Here is a 23,874-nt window from a genome sequence, read left to right on the forward strand (position 1 = left end):
CTCTCTGTCAAATAAATAAATAAATCTTTAAATAAATAAATAAATAAGTAAAAACGAATCCAGCGTGAGTCCATTGGTAAAACCTCAAAAGCATACAAAAATCCAATAATGTATTGTTTAAGGACATAAGCCTGTATGGTGAAGCTATAAAGAACAGGTTAATAATTACAACAAAATCCAGGTTAGTACGTCCCCTAGGGGTAAGGAGAGAGGGAGCTCCATTTAAGGAGAGGTATGGAAGCAATTCTAAAGGGCTAGCAGTGCTCTATTTCTTAAGCTGGCTAGGCAGATGTCTGTTTTATTATTCTCCTTTAAACTGTACATGTATGTTTTATATGCTCTTGTATATATACATTTCACAATAAGTTTTTAAGTCAGTAACTTCTTATATTCCAACATATCCAGTTGAAAATAAATGTTAGGGCGCCTGGGTGGCTCAGTTGGTTAAGCGACTGCCTTCAGCTCAGGTCATGATCCTGGAGTCGCAGGATCGAGTCCCGCATTGGGCTCCCTGCTCGGCAGGGAGTCTGCTTCTCCCTCTGACCCTCCTCCCTCTCATGCTCTCTATCTCATTCTCTCTCTCTCAAATAAATAAATAAAATCTTTAAAAAAAAAAAAAGAAAAAGAAAAAAAAAGAAAATAAATGTTAAAAAAAAAAAAAAGATCCCGGGACACTTGCGTGGCTCAGTTGGTTAAGCGTCTGCCTTCGGCTCAGGTCACGATCCCAGGGTCCTGGGATTGAGTCCCACACTGGGATCCCTGCTCAGTGGGGAGCCTGCTTCTCCCTCTCCCTCTGCCACTCCCCCTGCTTGTGCTCGCTCTCTGACAAATAATAAAATCTTTAAAAAAAAAAAGGTCCTATTCCCTAGTAACAAAAAAAGTAAAACACCTGGCAACATAAAGAAATCTATGAAACTTTACTGCATAGTATAAAAGAAGAGATGACTGGAAAGAACACATAAATAAATACAGGACCATATTTCTAGATAGGAAAAGCCAATAGTTACTATTTTATAAGTTTAATATAATCCCAAATTTGATTCTAATGATATTTGTAGAAAAACAATGAAAGAATTATAAAGTTCATATAGACGAATAAATAAATAGGCAAGCATAACCAAGGAAATTTCAAGAAAGAACCTGCACTTCCAGGTGTTAAAATATATTTTTAAAAATGTAATCGTACAGGAAGAAGAGACAGATAATGAAAGAAAGAAACAGAAAGCCTGGAAGTTAATATGTTTGTACACTAGAATAAAGCTAACATTTAAAGTCTGTCCAGGGGCGCCTGGGTGGCTCAGTCAGTTAAGCAGCTGCCTTCGGCTCAGGTCATGATCCCAGAGTCCTGGGATCAAGCCCCGCGTGGGGCTCCCTGCTCAGTGGAGAGTCTGCTTCTCCCTCTCCCTCTGCTTGCCTCTCTGCCTACTTGTGCTCTCTCTATATCTCTGTGTCAAATAAATAAATAAAATCTTAAAAAAAAATAAAGTCTGTCCAGAGAAGAGGGAAGGATACCTAATATCCAAAACCTATAACCTAGTAACACACGGTTACTAGTAACAGTGGTTCTGGGACTGGGAATCTAAGGGATAAGGGAGGAGGGAGAATCTCATTGTCTTTTGTATCTTTTGAATTTTGTGGGGTTTTTTTAAGTTTTTATTTTAATCCCAACTAGTTGACATACAGTGTTATATTAGTTTCAGGTGTACAATTATATCGTTTGAATTTTGAACATGACTGTAACATCTATTCAAAAAATCACTTTAAATTTAAAATATAGCTGGTGGGAAAAGAAATTAAATGGAAAGAACTGGTCGACAACTTGGAAAGAAAATCAGGGTCTTATCTCACATCATAAACCAAGTTAAGTTTCGATTGGATTAGAGCAGTGAATGAAAAAGTGGGCACCAAATAAAGAACCTGAAGAAATACAGGTGAATATTTATCTGACCTTGGGGTGGGGAAGACCTTTCAAACCCAAAAGCAAAGGAGGAAATCATAAAATGAAAGGACTCATGCATGGCCTTAGCCACATCTATCAGTCAGCTCAGGCTGACTTCACAAATACCCTGGAGACTGGGCAACTGAACAACATTTATTTCTCACAGTTCTGGAAGCTGAAGTTCAAGATCAAAGTGCTGGTTAACTTGGTTCCTGGTGTGGGCTCTCCTCCTTGTGGGGCAGACGGGGTCCTGACTTCTGTGTGCTCCCTTGGCCTTTCCTCTGTGCATGCAGACCAGAGAGAGAGGGAGAGAACAGAGGGAAGGAGGGAGGGAGGGCCAGCTGGTCTCTCTTCTTATCAGGACACTAATCCCATCATGAGGGCCCCACCCTCATGCCTCATGTAATCCTGATTACCTCCTGAACACCCATCTCCAAATACCATCACATTGGAGGTTAGGGTATCAACATATGAATTTTGGGAAAACACAAAACATTCAGTCCACAACACCACACAGAAACTTCTCTATGTTTAAAAATAATAATAATAATAGGGGCGCCTGGCTGGCTCAGTCAGTGGAACATGAGATACTTGATCTCAAGGTTGTGAGTTCGAGCCCCACGTTGGGTGTAGAGATTACTTAAAAATAAAATCTCTAAAAAAATAAAAAATAGGGGCGCCTGGGTGGCTCAGTCAGTGAAGCATCTGACTCTTGATTTTGGATCAGGTCAGGATCTCTGGGTTGTGGGACCAAGCCCCTTGTCAGCTCCATGCTCAGTGGGGAGTCTGCTTGAGATTCTCTCCCTCTGCCCCTCCCCCTTCTTGTACACATGCGTGTGCATGTGCGTGCTCTCTCGCAAATAAATCTTTAAAAAAAAATAAACATAAAAATAATAATTAAAAAACCGTGAACTAAGAAAAAATGTGTTACATATATGTCAGTCATCTTTTTTTTTTTTTTTAAGATTTTATTTATTTATTTGAGAGAGAGAATGAGAGAGAGCACATGAGAGGGGGGAGGGTCAGAGGGAGAAGCAGACTCCCCGCCAAGCAGGGAGCCCGATGCGGGACTCGATCCAGAGACTCCAGGATCATGACCTGAGCCGAAGGCAGTCGCTTAACCAACTGAGCCACCCAGGCGCCCCTGTCAGTCATCTTTCTTATGTACAAGCAAACATGTTGGTTATAAAACCATTTATATAGAATGATCTCAATTTTTAAACATTAAACAACAGTTATCTCTAGGGGTTGAGAATCAATGGCTTTTATTTTCTTGTGTTTTTGTGTATTTTCTAAATTTCCACAGGGAATGTGAGTTATTTTTATAATTCAAAAGACCATTATTTTGAAGAAGTGTTATGTTGTGGTCAAGCAACATCAGGGGCAGAGGGTCCTGTTCTGCAAAACTTTAGGAGGATGGCTTCGAGCCAGGTGCCCAGCACAGTTTGGGATCTGGAATGCGTGATTCATATGACCCTACAGACTCTACAGGGAACCCCTTTAAGAGGCAAGTATTTCTCCCCACAGGAGGCGGGCATGACAGGGATCTTGCGCCAGTGAAAATCCTAGCCCACGGAAAAAGGAAGAAAACTAATTTGAGACGGTTCCAAAGGGACAGACTCAGAAGTAGAACAACAAAGAGGCAGATCTCAGTTCAAAAAAAGGTAGAATTTCTACCTACGCAGGCTGCCCTTAAATGCAAAGCACTACACTGTGAGCACGTCACCGTCCATCAGTGCTCAGACACATTGAAAAAAGTCTTCTTCTATCACAAAGGGGGTTAGACTAGTATTAATCTTTAATTATATTAAGTACTTTTCCTTTTATGGATTTAAAGAGATTATATACTTAAAATGAGTGAACTGCGGCGCCTGGGTGGCTCAGTCGTTAAGCGTCTGCCTTCGGCTCAGGTCATGATCCCAGGGTCCTGGGATCGAGCCCCGCATCGGGCTCCCTGCTTGGCGGGGAGCCTGCTTCTCCCTCTCCCACTCCCCCTGCTTGTGTTCCCTCTCTCGCTGTGTCTCCCTGTGTCAAATAAACAAAACCTTTAAAATAAATAAATAAAATGGGTAAATTATTTGATGTATATATATTATCAATTTAATTGTAATTTAAAAAATTTTAAATATCACAGAGAAGGATAAATTTCCTTTTAATCATCCCCACCCCCACGCACGTACAATTCTGGTCCTCTTCTCCCTCCCCTGGAGATAACATCTATTATAAGTTTGGAATGTATTTTTCTAGACTGTTTTATATGCTTTTACATATAGATGTGTGTTACATATATGTGTCCTCATATAAAGTATAAATGAAGGCGCCTGGGTGGCTCAGTCGGTTAAGCGACTGCCTTCGGCTCAGGTCATGATCCTGGAGTCCTGGGATCGAGTCCCGCATCGGGCTCCCTGCTCGGCAGGGGGTCTGCTTCTCCCTCTGACCCTCCCCCCTCTCATGCTCTCTCTCTCCCTCATTCTCTCTCTCAAATAAATAAAATCTTAAAAAAAAAAAAGTATAAATGACTACGTGTATATATTTCTACAAATAGCATCATAATATATTTATCACTTTGAAACTTGCTTTCTTCTCCCTACAATCTTAGAGATTTATCTATATTGTTTTATATATATTTATTTTGTTTTGTTTTGTTTTGGGGGGCAGGGGAGAGGGAGAGAGAGAGAATCTTAAGCAGGCTCCATGCCCAGCATGGAGCCTAACTTGGGGCTTGATCTCACAACCCTAAAAGATCATGACCTTAGCTGAAATCAAAAGCTGGATGTTTAACCGACTAAGCCACCCAGGTACCCTTCATCTATATTGTTATATGAAGATCTAACCAATTCTTTTTCTTTTTTTAAAAAAAGATTTTAGGGGTGCCTAGGTGGCTAAGAGTCTCCCTCTCCCTCTGCCTGCCTCTCTGCCTACTTCTGATCTCTCTCTGTGTCAAATAAATAAATAACATCTTTAGAAAAAAATTTAAAAAATTTTTAAAAACTGTCCTTAGTGACTTAAATTAAAAAAAAAAAAAAGATTTTATTTATTTGACAGAGAGAGCACAAGCAGGGGGAGAGGCAAAGGGAGAGGGAGAAGCAGACTCCCCGTTGAGCAGGGAGCCCAGCGCAGGGCTGGATCCCAGGACCCTGGGATCATGACCTGAGCCAAAAGAAGACGCTTAACCAACTGAACCACCCAGGCACCTCTAATTCTTTTTCAAAGCTGCATAGTATTCCTGGGTATGACCATCATAGTTTCTTTAACTATTCCACCACCAATGAATGTTCAGACTGTACAGTTTTTCACAACTCCAAACTGCCACAAAGACTGTCCCAGAACTTTCCACCTGTGCACACGTGTTGAGGTTTCCTTAGAGCAGATCCCGAGAAACAGAATCCCTGTGTCATAGGGCAGATACATTTTTTATGTTAACAAATTGATGTCCGTGTGACATTCCTTTCTAAGCCTCAGATCCCATGGCTTTATCAGTCTGATCCCTGTGAAATTGCCTCTGGTCGGTTCTGGCCCAGCAGTTTGGTCTCCCTGGCCTATTTTGTGCCCTGGCTTCGTTCCATGGCTCTTACCACCCAGCAGTGAGATGGGCTGCCCCGCTCACTTCCAAGCACAGGCCAAACGGCCCCCCGGTGCTGGCTACTCAGTGAGGGGACTCTTGGATGGATCCAAGATGCAGCATTTCTCGGAATCAGAGGATGTATCATGGTGAATGAGAAGGGGGTGGGGGCCAAGCAAGAGGCAACTTTATAAACCCCCGACATCAACTCAACTGCTCGAATGGCCAGATCCAAAGATGAAAAGCACCAGCACGTTGCGGCATGAGCGCAGCAGGGCTGGATAGTGACCATCACTCACCCTCCTCACCAGGCAAACACCCCGCAACTTCGTAAGGATGCCCACAACCTTCACTGCAGCCCCCAGCTGATGAACTGCCATGGTATACTAAGTGCTTTTACGTAAGGTGCTAACTGCGTAACTGTGGTCTTACATAAGGTGCTCTGGTATTTTTAGCAGCATGTAACTCCATAGGAAAGGAGATGCTCTCCCAGTGAATGCCGCTCACTTTACAGGCCCGCGCAGTCCTTAAAAGGCTGATGTCTTACAAGCAGCTCGTGGCTGTCAGAGGGTTGAGGATGTCTGTGCTGAGGGCTATAGCACCAGCCGGATTCTGCAATCTCTCCAGGCCCACCTGACGCCCCACAACCAACAGATAAGGAATACACAATACCTCGATTGCCCCCCGGCATCACAGCCATAAGAAAAGGGCCGCTGACTTGGCCGATCCACACCAGCCACATCCTAGCTTAGCAAGCGCTCCCCAACCCCAGCAGAGTGGAGGGGGACAGGAGGAAACCAGAGCCGATCTGGCCTTGCTTCCACATCCCTAGAGCTGTCCCCCCAGAACCTGGGTGCCCACCCTCACGTCACCTCCCAATTGTCACTAGAAGTCCAAGGTTCCAGGCAGAGTGAAGTCAAAGGTATGGCGTGTCTGTATTCGTGTCTTGGGTCTAGGGTCACTGCTGCCTTTATTCTGGTTTCGCTAAATCTTTTTTTTTTTTTTAAGATTTTATTTATTTGTCAGAGAGAGCAAGTGCACAAGCAGTGGGAGAGGCAGAGGGAGTGTGAGAAGCAGGCTCCCCTCTGAGCAAGGAGCCCAATGCGGGACTCAATCCCAGGACCCCGGGATCATGACCTGAGCCGAAGGCAGATACTCAACCCAAGGAGCCACCCAGGTGTCCCACTGCTAAATCCTGAAGTATGACACACATACAGAGAAGTACACATACCAAAATTGGTGAATTTTGACAATATGAATATGTGACCAACACCCAGATAAAAAGAACAAACATTACCAGCCTCCCAGGAGCCTTCCTCATGCCTCCAGGAACCTACTACGCTGACTTCCAACACCTTATATTTGTTTTGCCTCTTTTGCACTTTATATAAATGGAATCATATGGTACCAGGTGTTTGGCCTGTGCTTGGAAGTGAGCGGGGCAGCCCATCTCACTGCTGGGTGGTAAGAGCCATGGAACGAAGCCAGGGCACAAAATAGGCCAGGGAGACCAAACTGCTGGGCCAGAACCGACCAGAGGCAATTTCACAGGGATCAGACTGATAAAGCCATGGGATCTGAGGCTTAGAAAGGAATGTCACACGGACATCAATTTGTTAACATAAAAAATGCATCTGCCCTATGACACAGGGATTCTGTTTCTCGGGATCTGCTCTAAGGAAACCTCAGCACGTGTGCACAGGTGGAAAGTTCTGAGACAGTCTTTGTGGCAGTTTGGAGTCGTGAAAAACTGTACAGTCTGAACATTCATTGGTGGTGGAATAGCTAAAGAAACTCAATCATATGGTTTGTGTGATCCATCCATGTGGTTCCATGTGCCTGTAAATGGTCCATCCTCGCTGTAGTAGAGTGTTTCTATCGTGTGTATTCCTCCCAACGTATCTGTCCATTCTACTGCCATTGGGTGATTTCCAGTGTTTTGGCGATTACAAATAGTGCTGCTATAATATTCAAGTACATGCATTTTCACCACAGTCTTTTGCCCTTAAGACATAAAAAGTGTTGGGCGCCTGGGTGGCTCAGTTGGTTGAGCGACTGCCTTCGGCTCAGGTCATGATCCTGGAGTCCCTGGATCGAGTCCCGCATCGGGCTCCCTACTCGGCAGGGAGTCTGCTTCTCCCTCTGACCCTCCCCCCTCTCATGTGCTCTCTGGCTCTCTCATTCTCTCTGTCTCAAACAAATAAAAAAAAAAAAAAAGAAAGAAAGAAACATAGTTTCTTTAAAAAAAAAAAAAAAGACATAAAAAGTGGTAAACTGAAGGGACGCCTGGGTGGCTCAGATGGTTGGGATCTGCCTTCCGCTCAGGTCGTGATCTCCGGGTCCTGGGATCGAGCCCCAGGTCAGGCTCCCGACTCAGCGGAGAGTCTGCTTCTCCCTCTGCCTCTACCCCCTCACTCGTGCTCTCTCTCTAATGAATAAATAAAATCTTTTTTTAAAAATGGCAAACTGATGGGCGCCTGGGTGGCTCAGTTGGTTAAGCGACTGCCTTCGGCTCAGGTCATGATCCTGGAGTCCCTGGATCGAGTCCCGCATCGGGCTCCCTGCTCGGCAGGGAGTCTGCTTCTCCCTCTGACCCTCCTCCCTCTCATGTTCTCTGTCTCTCATTCTCTCTCTAAATAAAATCGTTAAAAAAAAAATGGCAAACTGAAAAAATAAATAAATAAAAAGTTGAAGACCGCCACTTTAAGCCTCAATCTCGAGAAAGCCAACCTGCCCTACCTCTCCAATTCACACTTTCGTTCTTTAAACAGTCCTTCCATGGGCTACACCAAGTAAAGGACACTGGCCACAGGGGCCACACTGCCTAGGACCATTGCTGTGTGTCCTCGGGCAAACGCTTCACTTCTCTACACATCAATTTCCTTACCTATAAAATGGGGATAATAATAGTACTTTGTATTTCCCTCGGTTCAGGATTAAGTAAAGGAACAGCGTCTGCACGTCGTTAAGCACTCAATCCACGTCAGGAGCTATGCCCGCTGCTAAAGGCACCTTTCTCAGCACCCTGAGGCACCTGCTCGGCCCCCCCCCTCCCCCAGGAGAGCCGAGCAAGGCTCTAACGCAGGAGGAGGCAGCAAGTGAGGACAATCTCGCCCCCTGCCAGGGAAGCAGAGTGGCAGCAAAAAGCCCTCCCCACCGCACCAAACCCCTCTCTCCCTCCGCCCCTCCCGTCGTCGAGGACACCAGACACCGTGCAATGGCCTTCACTCAAAATATGGCCTAAACCGGGGGCACCGTTCTAGAGGCATTTTTTTTTTTTTTTTTAAAGATCAGCTGTACCTCCTGCTGATGTTGAAGGTTTATTTTTTATTTTTTTTAAAGATTTTATTTATTTATTTGCGAGAGAGAGAATGAGAGACAGAGAGCACGAGAGGGAGGAGGGTCAGAGGGAGAAGCAGACTCCCTGCCGAGCAGGGAGCCCGATGCGGGACTTGATCCCGGGACTCCAGGATCATGACCTGAGCCGAGGGCAGTCGCTTAACCAAATGAGCCACCCAGGCGCCCGTCTTTTTTTTTTTTTTTAAGATGTTATTTATTTATTCGAGAGAGAGAGAACGCATACACAAGCTGGGGGAGGGGCAGAGGGAGAAGCAGACTCCCTGCCGAGCAGGAAGCCCGATGCGGGACTTGATCCCGGGACTCCAGGATCATGACCTGAGCCGAAGGCAGTCGCTTAACCAACTGAGCCACCCAGGCACCCTAGAGGCATTATTAATGGCACGTATCAGCAGCCCAGTCACAGGCTGCTGGGGCACCAACAGTGCCCAGAAACCACTGCCTGAAAAAAAAAAAAAACACGACATTTTCTAATGTGTATGTGAAAGGAGAGTGAAGTGTAGTATGTTGTGTTTTTAGGCGACAGAGATGGAAAAAAGCCCCTGGAAGCTTACGGTGCAGAGACCTTAGGAGCAAGAGACTCGGGGCCTCACGCTAGTGGTTGCCATGGCAACCATATTTCACAGCAGGAACTCATTTTCATATGACAGTGACCTGCAGAGGGAAGGAAGGACTAGGAAACTTCTTTCGATGAAGGAGGTTCAGTTTGGGGGGGAGCTGGGATTGATTTTCTTGACCAAAAAAAAAGGCAGGTAAAAGTGCCTTAAGGGACAGACATGACCCGAACCACCTGAGGGCCCTGCAGGGTTCTCTGTACCACAACTTTTACTTAAGACACACACACACACACACACACACACACACACACGCCCTGTTTCTAAGGCCTCAGGGCAGATGTCACAGCCTCCCTGAGTCACTTGCCCCACCATTAACCATCTGTTCTGTTACAGTCTTTCCCTGGAGTCCCAAAGCAACCAGCTGACCAAGCCACCGGCCCAGCCCCTGCACCTGGGCCAGGTGCCAAGAGGACACATAACACTCCTTGGGCTGAAGCACAGGCTTCCCTGAACAGCAAATCCTAGCACTGAAAACATCTTGGTAGTCAGGCGGACTGGAGTTCCAACCTGTGCCCGGCCCGCTCACAAGCTGTGTGATGGAGGCAAGTCCCTCAAGCTCTCTGGCTTGGTGTCCTCATGGGCAGGACGAGACAATAATTGCAGCAGTCATCCCTCTGGGCATCAGGAGGATCACACATACACAAGGGAGTGCCTGGAAAGATCAGCACACTGCCCCGCTCCTAACGACCACTCAATAAATAGCTGCTACCGTTAAGGGCCGGAAAAGCATCTCTCACAACCAGAGGCTGAAGGCAGAGAACACAGTATTCAATTGGGTGGCACACACGGTAATGAATCCATTAATAACCCAGCAGGAGTGTAGACGGATGGGGATCCAGAAGACTGGAAGAGTCTAGGACAGAGGTGCAGTTTCAGCCAGACTCTGAAGGCTAACAGGAAGGTATTCGCGGATGTCTAGGAGTGGGAACTCCTTTCTTGAGTGCTTGCAGGGGGCCCGGGTCCTGGGGATCCAGAAGGGGAACACGCTTCAAGGGCCCAAAGGCCAGAGATCAGCAGCAGACAGCTGCACCAGGGCATGATGAAGAGGGAAAGCCAAGAAAAGGGCCCCGAGTGCAGCCAGAAAGGTCACAAAGCTTTCCCAGGGCAACAGCGACCGAGCGTGAACCCAGAGAGTAAGGGCAAAGGGGATGACTGCGGTAGGGAGGGAAGAAGCTGCAGGCCTGGAAATTGGTTTGGGAGAGTGAGGCCCCATGAATGAGGAGCCTTCAACTGGGGGGGGGGGGGGCGCTCGGCTTTGTGTGGGAGGAATGCGGAGCCTCTGAAGATTGCTCAGGGGAGGAGGGTCAGCCACTGGGCAAAAGCAGGAGTCAGGGACCATCAGTCTACCGGTGACCTGATAGATGGACTGCAGAGGCTGGACGGGATGCTGGCACCAGACCAGCGGAAGGGCCTCGGAGCCCTCCTGAGATGTTCGAGGCCTGCACTAGTAGTTCACAGAGGGGTGGCGAGAGGTAGAGACACTTCAGGGAAAAGGGAGTATAACCTAGGAGGGAACCCCACTGCTGAGGAGCAAGTGAGAGCATCTGCCTCGGAGGAGGAGGCCAGACTCGCATGTTTGGTTGGGGTGTCACTCGGACATCCAGGGGGCCGGGACTGATGCTAGAAGCCAGAGAGGCGGGCTGCCCTGAAGGGCTCCTGAAGAAAGCCCCTGCAAAGCTAAACACAGCATCTCAAAACACATCCCGCTAGGGGCGCCTGGGTGGCTCAGTCAGTTAAGTGTCTGCCTTCCGTTCAGGTCACGATCTCAGGGTCCTGGGATCAAGCCCGGCATCGAGCCCGGCATCGGGCTCCCTGCTCAGCAGAGAGCCTACTTCTCCCTCTCCCTCTGCCTGCCGCTCTATCTACTTGTGCTCTCTCTCTCTGTCAAATAAATAAAACCGTAAAAAAAAAAAAAAAAAAGAAAATATTACTTCATTATTAAAAAAAAATCCCTCTGAGGGGAGAAGAGGGGTCCAAAGAGAAAGAACAATGGAGAAAAGCCAAACCAGGAGAGCGGGGTGCCCCAGAAATCACATCAAAGAAGGCTGCAGAGAAGACACACGCACACAGGCATCCGCTCCCCAGGCAGAAGGACGAGGCCAGCAAAAGAGCAGTGTTTGGAAACAAGATGACTTTCAGGAAAGCAGTTTCAGCAGAGGGGTGGTGGGGCCAGGCTGTGCCAGGCTGCGGAGGATTAAAAGGGGAGGCAGGCAGCAGGTGCAGAGCACTTGTCTGGAAAATATGACAGTGAGAGAAGAGGAAATGAAGCTTAGGCCTCTGATGCATGATTCCCCCTGCCAAGAGATGGGAGGGCAAGTGGATGTCACAGGCAGGAGGGGGCATGGAGACCCCGGTAAGGGCACATTCGTTCAAGGTGGAGGGAAGGGAAGGGGCAGAGACTGGACCGCAGCCCTGGCTCTGCTAGTGCTCTTACCAGGGTGCCCAGGGCCACCCCTGATTCCCCAGCCCCCAGCAGCTGGGAAGATCAAAGATTCCCATGGAGCAGCACAGGTGGAACCTGATCATTCACCAGAATCCCTCTGGCCCTGATCTGAGGCTAGGTTTCCACCTTCTGCATCACACCTCTCCCTAGAATGACGTCGGGGGAAGGAATTGGAGGGGGGGGGGGGTGGTTACAGACCACCCAGATGGGAAACTCAGGTCCTCAGCCTTCCCAGCAGCCAGGAAGGAGACAGAAGTCTCAGACCTCCCAGCACAGCCCTTGCTGAAGCCCAAGAAAGGGGGCTTCAGCCCCAAAAGCGCAAGTGTCATGGGCACTACTAGGCACCCCGGATGGATTTCAACACTTCTTCAAGTCTTCTGCCTGGGAAAAACAGGTGGGCCTGATGGCTAGGAGTGGGTTTCCCGAGGGCTAGAAAACAAACCCAGGGCAGGATTCTCAGACTGAAAGAGGTGGGCAGGGTGAGGCAGAGGAAGCCCGGCTGCCCAGTGAGAAATACCCGCATCCCGCACTCACACGCTCCTGGGCCCCAACGTCCCGCTCCCGACCACCTACCCAGGGCGAGAGCCCAAACGTCCCGGGCCCGGGCCCAGCACGGCGCCCCAAGCCAATCACCCGGAGTGTGGGATCCTCACGGAGGGCAAGTGGAGCGCAGACGGGCAGCGGCTCGGCCACACCGGGGCCCCTCTCGCCGCACGTGCGCGCCCCGGCGGGCAGCTGGCGACCGGCGCTCGGTAAACACGGCACTTGCTGACCGGCTCGCGGGCCTCGCTCACCCCAGCGCCGCCTGGCGTCTGCAGCCGCGCTCGCCCGCCCGCCCTCTGGCCGCCCCCTCCCCTCCCCCACCCGGCCGCCCCCGCCTCGCCCGGCGGCGCCCAGGCTGCGGGCGCACCACGCGCTCCCCCGAGGGCCCCCGGCCGACAGCAGGCCAGACCCGGGGCGCACGCCGTTCCGGGGGGGCGGGGGGGCGCTGCCCGCGGCCGCTCGGGTCCAGCCCAGGCCCCGGGAGAGGCGGGCGGCGGGCGCGGCGGGGAGGGGAGCGCGACGCCAGGGCCAGGAGCGCCCCGCCGGCCCCCGGGACTCGCCCCCGCGCGTGAGCCGAGAGTGCCCGGGTCCCTGGTCCCGCCCGCCGCCCCGCGGCCGCCCCGCGCGCCCCCACCCCCCCGAGAGCCAAGCGCACCCCCCCACCCCCGGCCCTCCGGGACTGGGCCGCGGACGAGGGGGTGGCCCCACTTTGGCCACACTCACCTGGGCTCTGGGGGGGCGGTGGGCCGTGCCGCCCGGCGCGCTCCCTGGCTGCCCTCTGCCGGCCGCCGCAGGTACCCGGGCGCCCGCCCCGCCCCGCCCCGCCCCTCGCCGCCCCGGGACCTGTGGCCGCGCGCGGGAGAGCCGGGCCTAAGGGCCCCTGGTAGGCGCGGGCCCCTCCGCGCCGCAGCCCTCGCAAGGGCCCCTCCTTGTTACTGGATTCCGAACATCCCTCTTTTCCATAAGCAGCTTCAAGTCCCCAGAGCCAAAAATGACCCATTCTAACAACCCCAGGACGCAAAGGGAAGGCAGGTATGGGTTCTGGGGCCTGAAACAGAACGCGGCACCCGCTGGAGCTCAACATCGGTTTGTTGAATGAACGAACCCTCCATTGATGGTGGGACAAATGGAGGCAACGCTGCAGTGACTAGAGGAAACAGCGACAAAAAGCTAAAGCTTTCATCAGCCTGGTGTCTTGGCTTCACCATTTCAAGAACATCTGCAATGTTCTCCATTTTCCTTCACTCTGAGCCTCGGGGTGGGAGTGGCCATGCTAAAGCCCTTCAACCCTCCACTCTACCCCAAAACAATTTTATGAAATAATTCCCTGAGAGAACACCAGAAACCGGTAGTTGAGTGATCACCAAATCTGAGAGTCCTGGTTTCCAACACACAGCAGCCCCCTCCAGTACGGGGGGACACCTCCATTTGGGATCTGGATCTTCCCCATGGGAGATGTGATCTTGGCCATGGGAGCAAACGTCTCTAAACTAGCACTGTCCAGCAGGCTTCCCGCAATTACAGAAATGTCATATTGCTGGGCGGTCCACTAGCGAGTAGTCATAGGAGATGGATTCTTAAATTTCATTGAATTTTACTTAATTTAAATCTAAATCACCATGGTAGCTAGTGGCGAAGTCTCAGTTTCTTTATATGCAAAATAGACATAATAGTCCTATTGTGAGGATTGAATGACCCAAGACCTGGCTCATTGCAAAATCTCAGGGGTGCCTGAATGGCTCAGCTGGCCTAGTGTCTGTCTTAGGCTCAGGTCATGGTCTCAGGGTCCTGGGATCGAGCCTCCCTCCCACCCTATTGGGCTCCCCACTCAACGGGGAGTCTGCTTCGCTCTCTGCACCCCCCATGCTTGCTCTCTCTCAAATAAATAAATAAAATCTTTAAAAAATAAAAATAAAAGCTCAGTCGGAGTTATTAACATCATTTTCACCACCATCACCTCACTAACCCTAAAATGTCAAAGCTGCAGGGATCCTACAGGCTCTACCCCAGCTTCCCGCCCCAAAACCACCCTCCAGGAGTTGTTCTCCTGCTTGCAATGGCTTGTGACAGAGCGCTTACCATCTCCGGGGGGACCTCGTTTCTCTTTGGACTGCTGACCACCTGGAGAAGATTTATACCTAACACTTTTGTGTGAGTAGATTTTGGTGGACAACTCAAAGAAGTGTTGAGTTTCAAGAGTGCTCAACAGCCAAGGGTGAGGCCCAAGGCAGGGAGCTTCGAAAGAATCAGTGCCTTAAATTAGGGATGGAGCCTGCTTTTATTTCAAGCCTACACGTACTTGTCAGGTATGTTGGAAGATGCCCCACTACTGGGATTTGTCTGATGTTTTTCCACAGTCACAGTGGGCCTAGGGGTTTGGGGAGAAAGACAATAGAGGCAGGAGCCATTTTCCTCACATCTCATTCAAGAGTTCACAACTGTTGCCATAATTTATCACCGTTGACTGTTGGCCTTGATCACCTGGCTGAAGTAGTGTTCGTCAGATTTCTTCACTCCAAAGTGGGGTCTTATGTTCCTCCTTATTTAGGGTGGAGTAGCTACATAATTTATTTGGAATTCTTCTGTATGGCAAACTTGTCTCTTCCCCCCCGTGATATTGTGATAGAACAAGAAATACATATTTTGGTCTTCTTCCTAACTCCTGACCAGAGCTCCTAAAATCCTTCTTATTTCCTAGGTGATAAGAACAATAGGGCCATCTTCTGTTATAAAATGTAGGTTTTGCCCCAGGCTCCTGAAACAGCCCTAGAGTGATCAAGTGAGAGGAGCATCTTTTTTTATTCATAACAAGCCCCTTTCAAGCACACCTGAGCCTGTATTAATGAGTGACTTTTGGAAAACCCTTAAGGATTGCCCAAGGGATGGATGAGCCAGTTGCCAGGGGGACTAAACTGTGCTTAAAGGGTTGGAACTTTCAGCCCCGCCTCCGGGGAGCAGAGAGGGAAAGGGGCTGGAGACTTGACTTAATGGTCAACGGCCAAGGATTTTACCCATCATGCTGACAGAAGGAGGCCTCCACAAAAATCCTGACAGGTTTGGAGAGTTTATGGCTTGGTGAACACATGGACGGGCTGGGTAGGTGACGCCCCAGAGACAGCACGGAAGCTATGCACCCCTTCCCACATACCTTGCCCTATGTATCCCTTCATCTTGTTCCTGTGTATCCTTTAATAAATCCTTTGTAATAAATTGGTGATACTCCCCTCCTCCCCGCCAATTTATAACCAATCGGTTTGAAGCATGGGAGGCCCGGACCTGTGACTGGCATCTGAATGGAAGTGGGGATGGGGGAGGTGTTGTGGGATTGAGCCCTTAATTTGTGAAGTCTGTGCTACTTCTGGGCAATTAGTGTCAGAACTGAATTAAATTGTAAAACGCTCAGCTGGCGTCTGCCGAGAATTGAAGGCTTGCTTGGTGTGGAAAAACCCATGCATCTGGTGCCAGGAGTGTTACATGTCTAAAAGGGAACAAAGCAAAATTTTCCTTCAGTCGATGTCAGAAAAGTGGGATTGGCTGGAATGGCCCTGGCTCGTGAAAACGGTGTGCTTTGGGAAGAAAAAGAATCAGAAGGTGAGAGTGAGGAACTGTGGACTCCTAGGTGGTCCCCGATGGTCTGGAGCGGCAGCTGTGCTCAGTTACTAAAGGTAAATGTTACCAGTGGAATTTAGAGGTAAATCCAACTCCCAGGGAGTTGGCTCACAGGATGTATAAGGAAATGCAAACCAGTAAGAAAAAGGCAAAATACTCAGTCCTTCGGTTATTATCGGTAATAGCTCAAATGAAATTAAAAGCGAGTTCTGGGTTGGACTTTGATGCTAGACTAAGCTCAGATTTGGGTCTAAGTTTTGGTTACTAGCCTCGAAGCCCCCCCACCAAGGGAAAAAGTATGCCGCGACAACAGAAAGTACTTCTAAGACCTCTCTGGTCCCCGAGAAGGTAGTCAATGTAGGGGGGAGGGCAAAACTGAGAAACTACTGAAACCAGGGGGTATAGTGTGAAGGAGCGGTTACATCTTGTAGATCGGTATCATCAGCTGCCCGAGAAACCTTTACTAGAATGGATTATGAAAGTAACAAATTTGGGAGCTGTGTCCCTGGTTTTGAATGCTGCCTAGTGGAAGAGCACGCTTGGTGGATGCAGGACCCACAGGTCACTAGGGAACACGCACAGACTACTAGATACCTAACCCGGACACAAAGCGGCTTCTTCCCAAGGGAACAGCCAGCCTGGGGGACTCGATAAAAGCCACTGTGAGGTCTGTTTACCCTGAGAAGGGGACAGTCTGTGCCCCCCTATGTAGAGCAACCCCAACGAAGCAGCAAGGCACGGGGGATGCTTTCTGATGACCCGGATATTCACTACTGTATATGCCCATTACTCAGATCATGATAAATGCCAGGGTTAGTGGGGTGCCTTTTACATGGGCACCCCATATAACCTTACCACTGTAAAACTGAGGGACAATTCTGGAAGCCTTATCAAATTTGCTGCCTCAGCTTCCCCTCATGGGTCTTACTGATGCTAGTAAAAACATTAGGTGAATTAATGAGAGATGGGGGAAAGGCAAAGCCTAGACAGTGGTTTAAGTATGGTGGAAATTTTTAAATCGTTATTTAGAAATAAGGTGAGGGGTGCCTGGGTGGCTCAGTCGGTTAAGTGTCTGCCTTCGGCTCAGGTCATGACCCTGGGGTCCTGGGATCGAGCCCCACGTCGGGCTCCCTGCTCTGCGGGGAGCGTGCTTCTCTTCCTCCCTCTGCTGTTCCCCCTGCTTGTGCTGTCTGGCTCGCTCTCTCTCCCCATCAGATAAATTAATAAAATCTTTTTTTTAAAAAAAGGGTAATAAAGCAAATATTGATTAAAAGCAAAACAAAGAGGAAAAGTCATGGGACTCACCCAGCAGAGTGGGTATTAAGAAATGGTTGAATGAAGCAGACACTGATGGGGTTAAAACAAAGGTGCAAATAGATGGAGAACATAAAAACATGAGTGTTGGTAAGATTATGAAAGTGAGAATGTTTAAACAGGCTTTTATGTAAAGCAGTTGTGTCTCCTTGATGTGAAGGGTTTATGGGAATGAATATTATATCTGGCCAGGGAACACTTCTTCTACCTAGTATTGTAAAACCAAAGCCTGTTGATGGAGTCCTAATGGAAGCCACAGTTAGGAATGTAAGGGTTTGTAGAATTGGAACTAAGGCAAAAGTTTGTAGTTGGAATGTTTGAACAGGCTTTATGTGAACCAGTTACATCTATTTGCCTGATTATTGACGATGAGGATGTGTTAGAGCAGGCAGCTAGGCAGGCTTTAACAGGATGCCTGGGGGCCTGGAGGCCCGCTCCCAGGAAAGTTAGCAACCTGCCCTGACAGCATTCCACATCCGAGGCCACAAGAAGCCAGATCAAATTGGACCGGCCCCAGACAAAGGCCTGAGACTCTGACCAAGTGAGAAGGAGAAATCGCAAAACCCTGCTCCCACAGAAATCCCCTCCCCAAGTAAGAAATAGTCCACACCTTCGTGAAGGACCATCAATAAAAGATAGAGACCCAGACCCCTGGCACAGCTCTCCCTGGGCTCGCGCTCCCTCACCTCTCCGGAATGCCCTCTCTCGCTCTTCACCTGTGGTGCTCAAACACTGTCTGGCCCGTCCTTGAATTCTTTTCTCGCGACAAGAGTAAGACTCTCCGGGGATGTCTGGGGGCTGAGATCGGCAGTCGCCTCAGAACCTGGACATCTCCCCAGTCCACCCAGCAACAGATGGACGTTGTGTCTGACTAGGGAATGTTCCCCCTACCTGGGATTGTAAAATAGAAGGGATGTGAATCTGGGTGGCACAGTCCGTTAAGCGTCTGACTCTTGGTTTCAGCTCAGGTCGTGATTTCAGGGTCGTGAGATCGAGCCCCATGTAGGGCTCAGCACCCAGCACAGAGTCTGCTTACAGCTCTCTCTCCCTCTCCCTCTGCCAACCACCCCTCACACTCGCTTGCTCTCTTTAAAATAAATAAATAAAAATTTTTTAAAAGGAATATAAATCCACCCTTAAGCAATATTAATTGGGCATGCTAAATGGGAACACGTAAGCCTGCCTGAGCCCACAAAGTGTCGAATAGAAGCTGGAGTGCTGGGATGCCTGGGCGCCTCAGTCGTTAAGCGTCTGCCTTCAGCTCAGGTCATGATCCCAGGGTCCTAGGATCGAGTCCCACATCGGGCTCCCTGCTCAGTGGGGAGCCTGCTTCTCCCTCTCCCTCTGCTGCTCCCCCCACTTGTGCTCTCTCTCTCTCTCTGACAAATAAATAAATAAAAATCTTAAAAAAAAAAAAAAAAAGGGCGCCTGGGTGGCTCAGTTGGTTAAGCGACTGCCTTCAGCTCAGGTCGTGATCCTGGAGTCCCGGGATCGAGTCCCACATCGGGCTCCCTGCTCGGCGGGGAGTCTGCTTCTCCCTCTGACCCTCCTCCCTCTCATGCTCTCTGTCTCTCATTCTCTCTCTCGCAAATAAATAAAATCTTAAAAAAAAAAAAAAAAGAAGAAGAAGCTGGAGTGCTGATAGGGACAAATTCTCTGTGTCATAGCCCTATGTAGGGTATAGACTGGGGCTTCTGGCAAAAGCCTGTGAGTGATCCCCACAGTCTCCAGGGACTTCAGACTAGAGAATTTCCTTTTGAAGGGCATTGACTAGCTTGCTATCTGACATTTACTGAAACCGCCCCATGACTAAAGGACACAGAACAATCTTGAAGCCTGAAGTCTGCGGGATGTCTTGGATGAGGTCAGACAGGTACTCTCCTGAGGATGGCAGTGCCCAGAAGAGTTCCATAATAGCATGGAAACGGTTTATGTCGGATCATGCTGCCTGGGGAATGCATGATGAGGCCGGAGTTTCCTGGGCAAGAGACTATTACCGCGGGTGTTTGGCTGAAGAAGACTTCCAGTTGTGTGTGTATATCCTTTCTCTGTCCCTTTGAGAGGTACACGTACTTCCTAGAACCCAGGACTGACTTCCTCAAGGACCTGGGAGCCATTCCTTTAAAATATAATCATCAGGAAGGAGGGAAAGACAGGGCCCCTGTGTCTCAGTCTCTGCAGGATGATAGGAGCCTAACTGGGTAAGTGCCAGTTAGTGCCAGATTAGTGGCCCAATCCCCTTGACATTGACCCCTTACCCACCGTTGGTAATTTTTCACTTTCCTGACTGCTCAAGCCCCCACGTGCTCCCCATCGCTACCCCCTTATCCTCCCTTCAGAAGGCCAACTCCCCTCCACACAGATCAGCACCGAATTCAGTTCTATACTAAAGAAGTCTCTTTCCCGTATCACTGTAGTATTGAATAAAATCTGTCTTTACCGCCATTAACTAATAACCAACTTTGTGTTTCTGTAACACCTCCCAGGAATTTTCTGGGTGAGATGGAGCCTGGGGCCCCCTGCCACCTCAGATCGACAGGCTTTGTGACTCAGAGTTAAACTGCAGCTCACAAAGGCAAGCATGAGGTCAACTGACCCGCTGTCAGCCGATGAGGCCTGGATCTGGTCACACAAAAGGATCTCCGCGTGCTCGGTCAGGGAGGCCCTAGAGAGGCAACAGGCTTCCTACCGAGATGGCAGCACTAGTCAACAACAACTAATACAGAAACTTCCATCTCTTGAGTTCTGCAAACAGCCTTGGGCCCAAAGTGTAGATACAATCAATTAACGTTCTGAAGGAAACCACAGTCCACAGAAGGGCCCCAGCGCGTAGTTGCAGACGGTGTGGGGAAGGGGCTATGCAAACAGAACCACAAGCGGGTGGGTCCCAACCTCCTGGGACTTGCAACATGAAGAGGCAGCCAACAGTGGCCCAGGCCCGGGTCACAGATCATTACGCTCATGGAGCACCCAGGCCCGGTGTAAGTACTTTTTGTGCATTAGCTCATAGGTACTGTTAGAGTCCCCATCTCACAGGCATGGGAACCAGGGCTTGGAAAAGCCAAGCCTACTTCCCCAAAGTCACAGAGCTAATACGTGGCTGGCCCAGGGTTCCAACGCAAGCCGTCTCTAGGGCTGGCTCTTCTCCATTCCAACACACAACCTGCTTGGTGCCAAGGACAACCCTGAAAACACCTCGGCTCCCCCATTTCTGCTGCTGATGGAGGAGTGGAGTCCCTTCAGCCCTCATCAGCCCCCTAGTCCCACCTCCCTGGGTTCCACCAGCAGAGCCCCTCTTCCGGGCTTCCAGACACCCAGGCTATGGGGGGACTTGCAGGAGGCCAAGGTCCCGGTGGGGGCTGTTCGATCAGGGCTGCCCAGTGGATGACAGGTGTCATTGCAATGCTCCCAGGCACAGGAAGGGAAATACCCAGGAACATCCAAGGCCCCTGTCTCTGGGCCAGGCTGAAATATTCATTGGGTCACTATGATTGTAGGGCAAAATCTTGAGGAAAACACTCTTGGTGCTGGGGCCAGAGGTATGGCCCTGACAAGCATCATTTCATTGGCTTCCACAAATTGCTTCAAACGTCCTGAAAGTTGTGTTTTCAAGGAATAAATGTCATCTCCCAGGGTCAGGCAGGAGTTGAGAATGTCATCACTGATACTGCACCCAGGCCATTTTGTCTCAAGAAATAAGTATCACTCTGAATGCAGCCGGCATGCTGGGGTCTCAAACAGACCAGGTTCAGCGACGCACCACCAACAACAGAGTGGTGGCAAAACCAGAAAGGAAGTTACTTCCTGAGGCCAACACGGGGCAAACAAGGGACTAATGTCTCAAATACTGCCTCCAGAGTGCCGAAAATACTTCCAGGTTAACGTAAGGAAAATGTGGGGCAAAGTGGGCGGGCAAGTGCAGGTAGGCAGTCAAGGTCAAATCTATCACTGTCTTAGAGTCAGTCACGGGCGGGGGGGCCTTGCTGGCTCAGGGCCGTCCTTAGTGCCTGAGGGGGTAGTTTTGGCTCTCTTCAGGGGATGCTTTGCCTGCAGGGTCTTCCACCTGAGCAAGGAGACCAGAAAGCAAGAAGAACCCAACTAGAAAGTTTGAAGTCAAAATGGGGGCAGCCAGAGTCCTCTTTCATGAAATTTAAAGCAAAGCAGGACAAAACAAAATACATTATACACGTGATGCCGACAGGCTGGCTCCGGGCACCCGGAGGGTGTCCCACAGGACCAGCCAAGAGGGTCCCTGGCTGTGCACAGGATAGAAATCAAATGCGAGCCAGCAGGAGGTAAACACAGAGTTTATTGAAGGTGTAGAGAGAATGCAGGTGTGTGGGAGACCCAAAGGAAAGAAGGGGGTCTCATCTTTGTTTGGGGTCTGGGGGTTTTTACTAAAAAGCATGGTGGCCTGGTGTACCTGTTCTCTCGGGCATCAAGGAACTGGTCAGAGCGAAGATGAGGGCCCAGGTGTTATTCCTTAGAGCCGGGGGGACCTGGGGTCCAGATGTCTAGTGCTGGTGGTCTGGAATATGCATATGATAGCTTCTTCCTGTCATTGGCACCTGGTCCTTCCTTAGATGTTATCCACCCTAAGGAAATCACTAACTCTTTGTCCCTTATGAGCAGGACATACACTATTTGCATTCTGAGGCATGTGTAAAAGTGAGGGTGCAGGTCCTAGCAAGAACAGAAGCAGGAAAAGGAGCAAAAAGCAGGTTTCCCTATCTCACAGGCATGAGGGACTGGGTTAAAGGTTTTTCAAAAACTCATGTAATCCTCTCTGCAGCTCTAGGATGTAAGTACTCATTATGGTAACTCTTCAAAAGATGAGAAACCGAGAAACAGAGAGGTTAAGTATTGCCCCAGGTCACACAGCAAATAAGTAACAGAGCTAGGATTGAAATCCCAGCAGTCTGGTTCCAGAGCCCCTCCAAGTAACCAGCACAGGATGCAGCCAGCTGGGGTGGGGCAGGTGGGTAGCTGGGTGGCTCCCCCCACCCCAGGCCTCGGGTCAGCCCAAACAGTTCTCCAAGCTTCTGGCATTTCCCCTGCCAGTTTCTCCCTCTGGAACCCCAGCTCTTACAGGGTCTGGGTTCAGGTCTGGAGATGAGTTTTTTAAATGCTAAAAACAAGGGGCGCCTGGCTGGCTCAGTCAGTAAAGTGTGTGACTCTTGATCACAGGGTCGTGAGTTCAAGCCCCACTTTGGGTACAGAGAGTACTTAAAATGCTAAAACCAGGAGATGGGAGGATCAGTCTTTCAGTCAATGGCAGATCCCATTCTTTTCTGTGCTGTATTTGTCTGCTCTGGTGGCTGAACATACCAGGAAGTCACTCAGTGAGCCTGGTATAAGGTGGAGCATAGGAAGTGGAGAGGTAAAGCTGTGGTCTATGGGGAAGGGGGATGAAGGGGGCTGGGGGTGGGGTGTGGGGGAAGGTGGAAGACAAAAATCCCGATGAGTCTACTCAGGCTGTCACAACAAAGTACCGCGGACTACAGGGGGTTAAACAACAGAAATTTATTTCCCACATTTATTGAGGGTAGAAGTCCAAGATCAGGGTGCTGACAGGAGTGGTTTCTTCCGAGGCCTCTTTCCTTGGCTTGTAGACAGCCCTCTTCTTGATGTGTCCTCATATGGTTGTCCCTCTGTGTAAGCTGTATCCTAATTATAATGGTATCAGTCACAATAAACTAGGGCCCACTCTAATATCCTCATTTTCATTTATTACTGCTTTAAAGATCCTATGTCTAAATACAGTCACATTCTGAAGTACTGGGGGTTAGGATTTCAACATGGGAATGGAGGTGACACAGTTTAGCAGATAATAGGATCCTAAGGAAATGTACAGGCTGGAGTTGTGTGAAGTTTTGAATTGCTTAGAAAACATTTTAGATGGGCACCTGGCTGGCTTAGTTGGAAGGGCATGTGACTCTTGATCTCAGGGTTGTGAGTTCAAGCCCCACGTTGGGTGTAGAGATTACTCAAGTAAATGAATAAAAATAAAAACTTAAAAAAATATATTTTAGACATACCAAAAAGTATAAGGAATAATATAAATTATACATAAATGGGGGTACCTGGGTGGTTCAGTTGGTTAAGCATCCGACTCTTGGTTTCAGCTCAGGGTCGTACGATCAAGCCCTGTATTTGCTCCATGCTGGGTGTGGAGCCTGCTTAAGATTCTCTCTTCCTCTGCCTCTCCCCTATTTCCCTCTCTAAAAACAAAATAAGTAAGTTATGTACACACATGTCTCCCTCTCCCACTCCCCCTGCTTGTGTGTCTTCTCTTGCTGTGTCTCTCTTTGTCAAATAAATAAATAAAATCTTAAAAAAAAAAAAAGAAATGAAATGTTTCTGGGGCTGGCTCAGTCAGTAGATATGCAATTCTTGATCATGATCAAGATCTTGGTCATGAGTTTCAGCCCCACTTTGGATGTAGAGATTACTTAAAAAAGAATTTAAAATTTTTTAAAAATGAAATGTT

The 23,874-nt window shown here is 49.2% G+C and overlaps 1 protein-coding gene across 1 annotated transcript in view; it reads right to left on the reverse strand.

Annotated features, from left to right (window-relative positions):
- RPH3AL (rabphilin 3A like (without C2 domains)) overlaps positions 1-13,308 on the reverse strand; it is a 147,325-nt gene extending 134,017 nt beyond the window's left edge. Inside the window, 1 exon segment of the mRNA XM_045889588.3 lies at positions 13,185-13,308. The gene's annotated coding sequence lies outside the window, so the exon portion shown is untranslated.
- Between the last annotated feature and the right edge of the window lie 10,566 nt (positions 13,309-23,874).

Source organism: Mirounga angustirostris, unplaced genomic scaffold (assembly GCF_029215605.1).
Source record: "Mirounga angustirostris isolate CCGP_5_RB_7025 unplaced genomic scaffold, mMirAng1.0.hap1 SCAF_17, whole genome shotgun sequence".
In the NCBI taxonomy this organism is placed as follows: Eukaryota; Metazoa; Chordata; class Mammalia; order Carnivora; family Phocidae; genus Mirounga; species Mirounga angustirostris.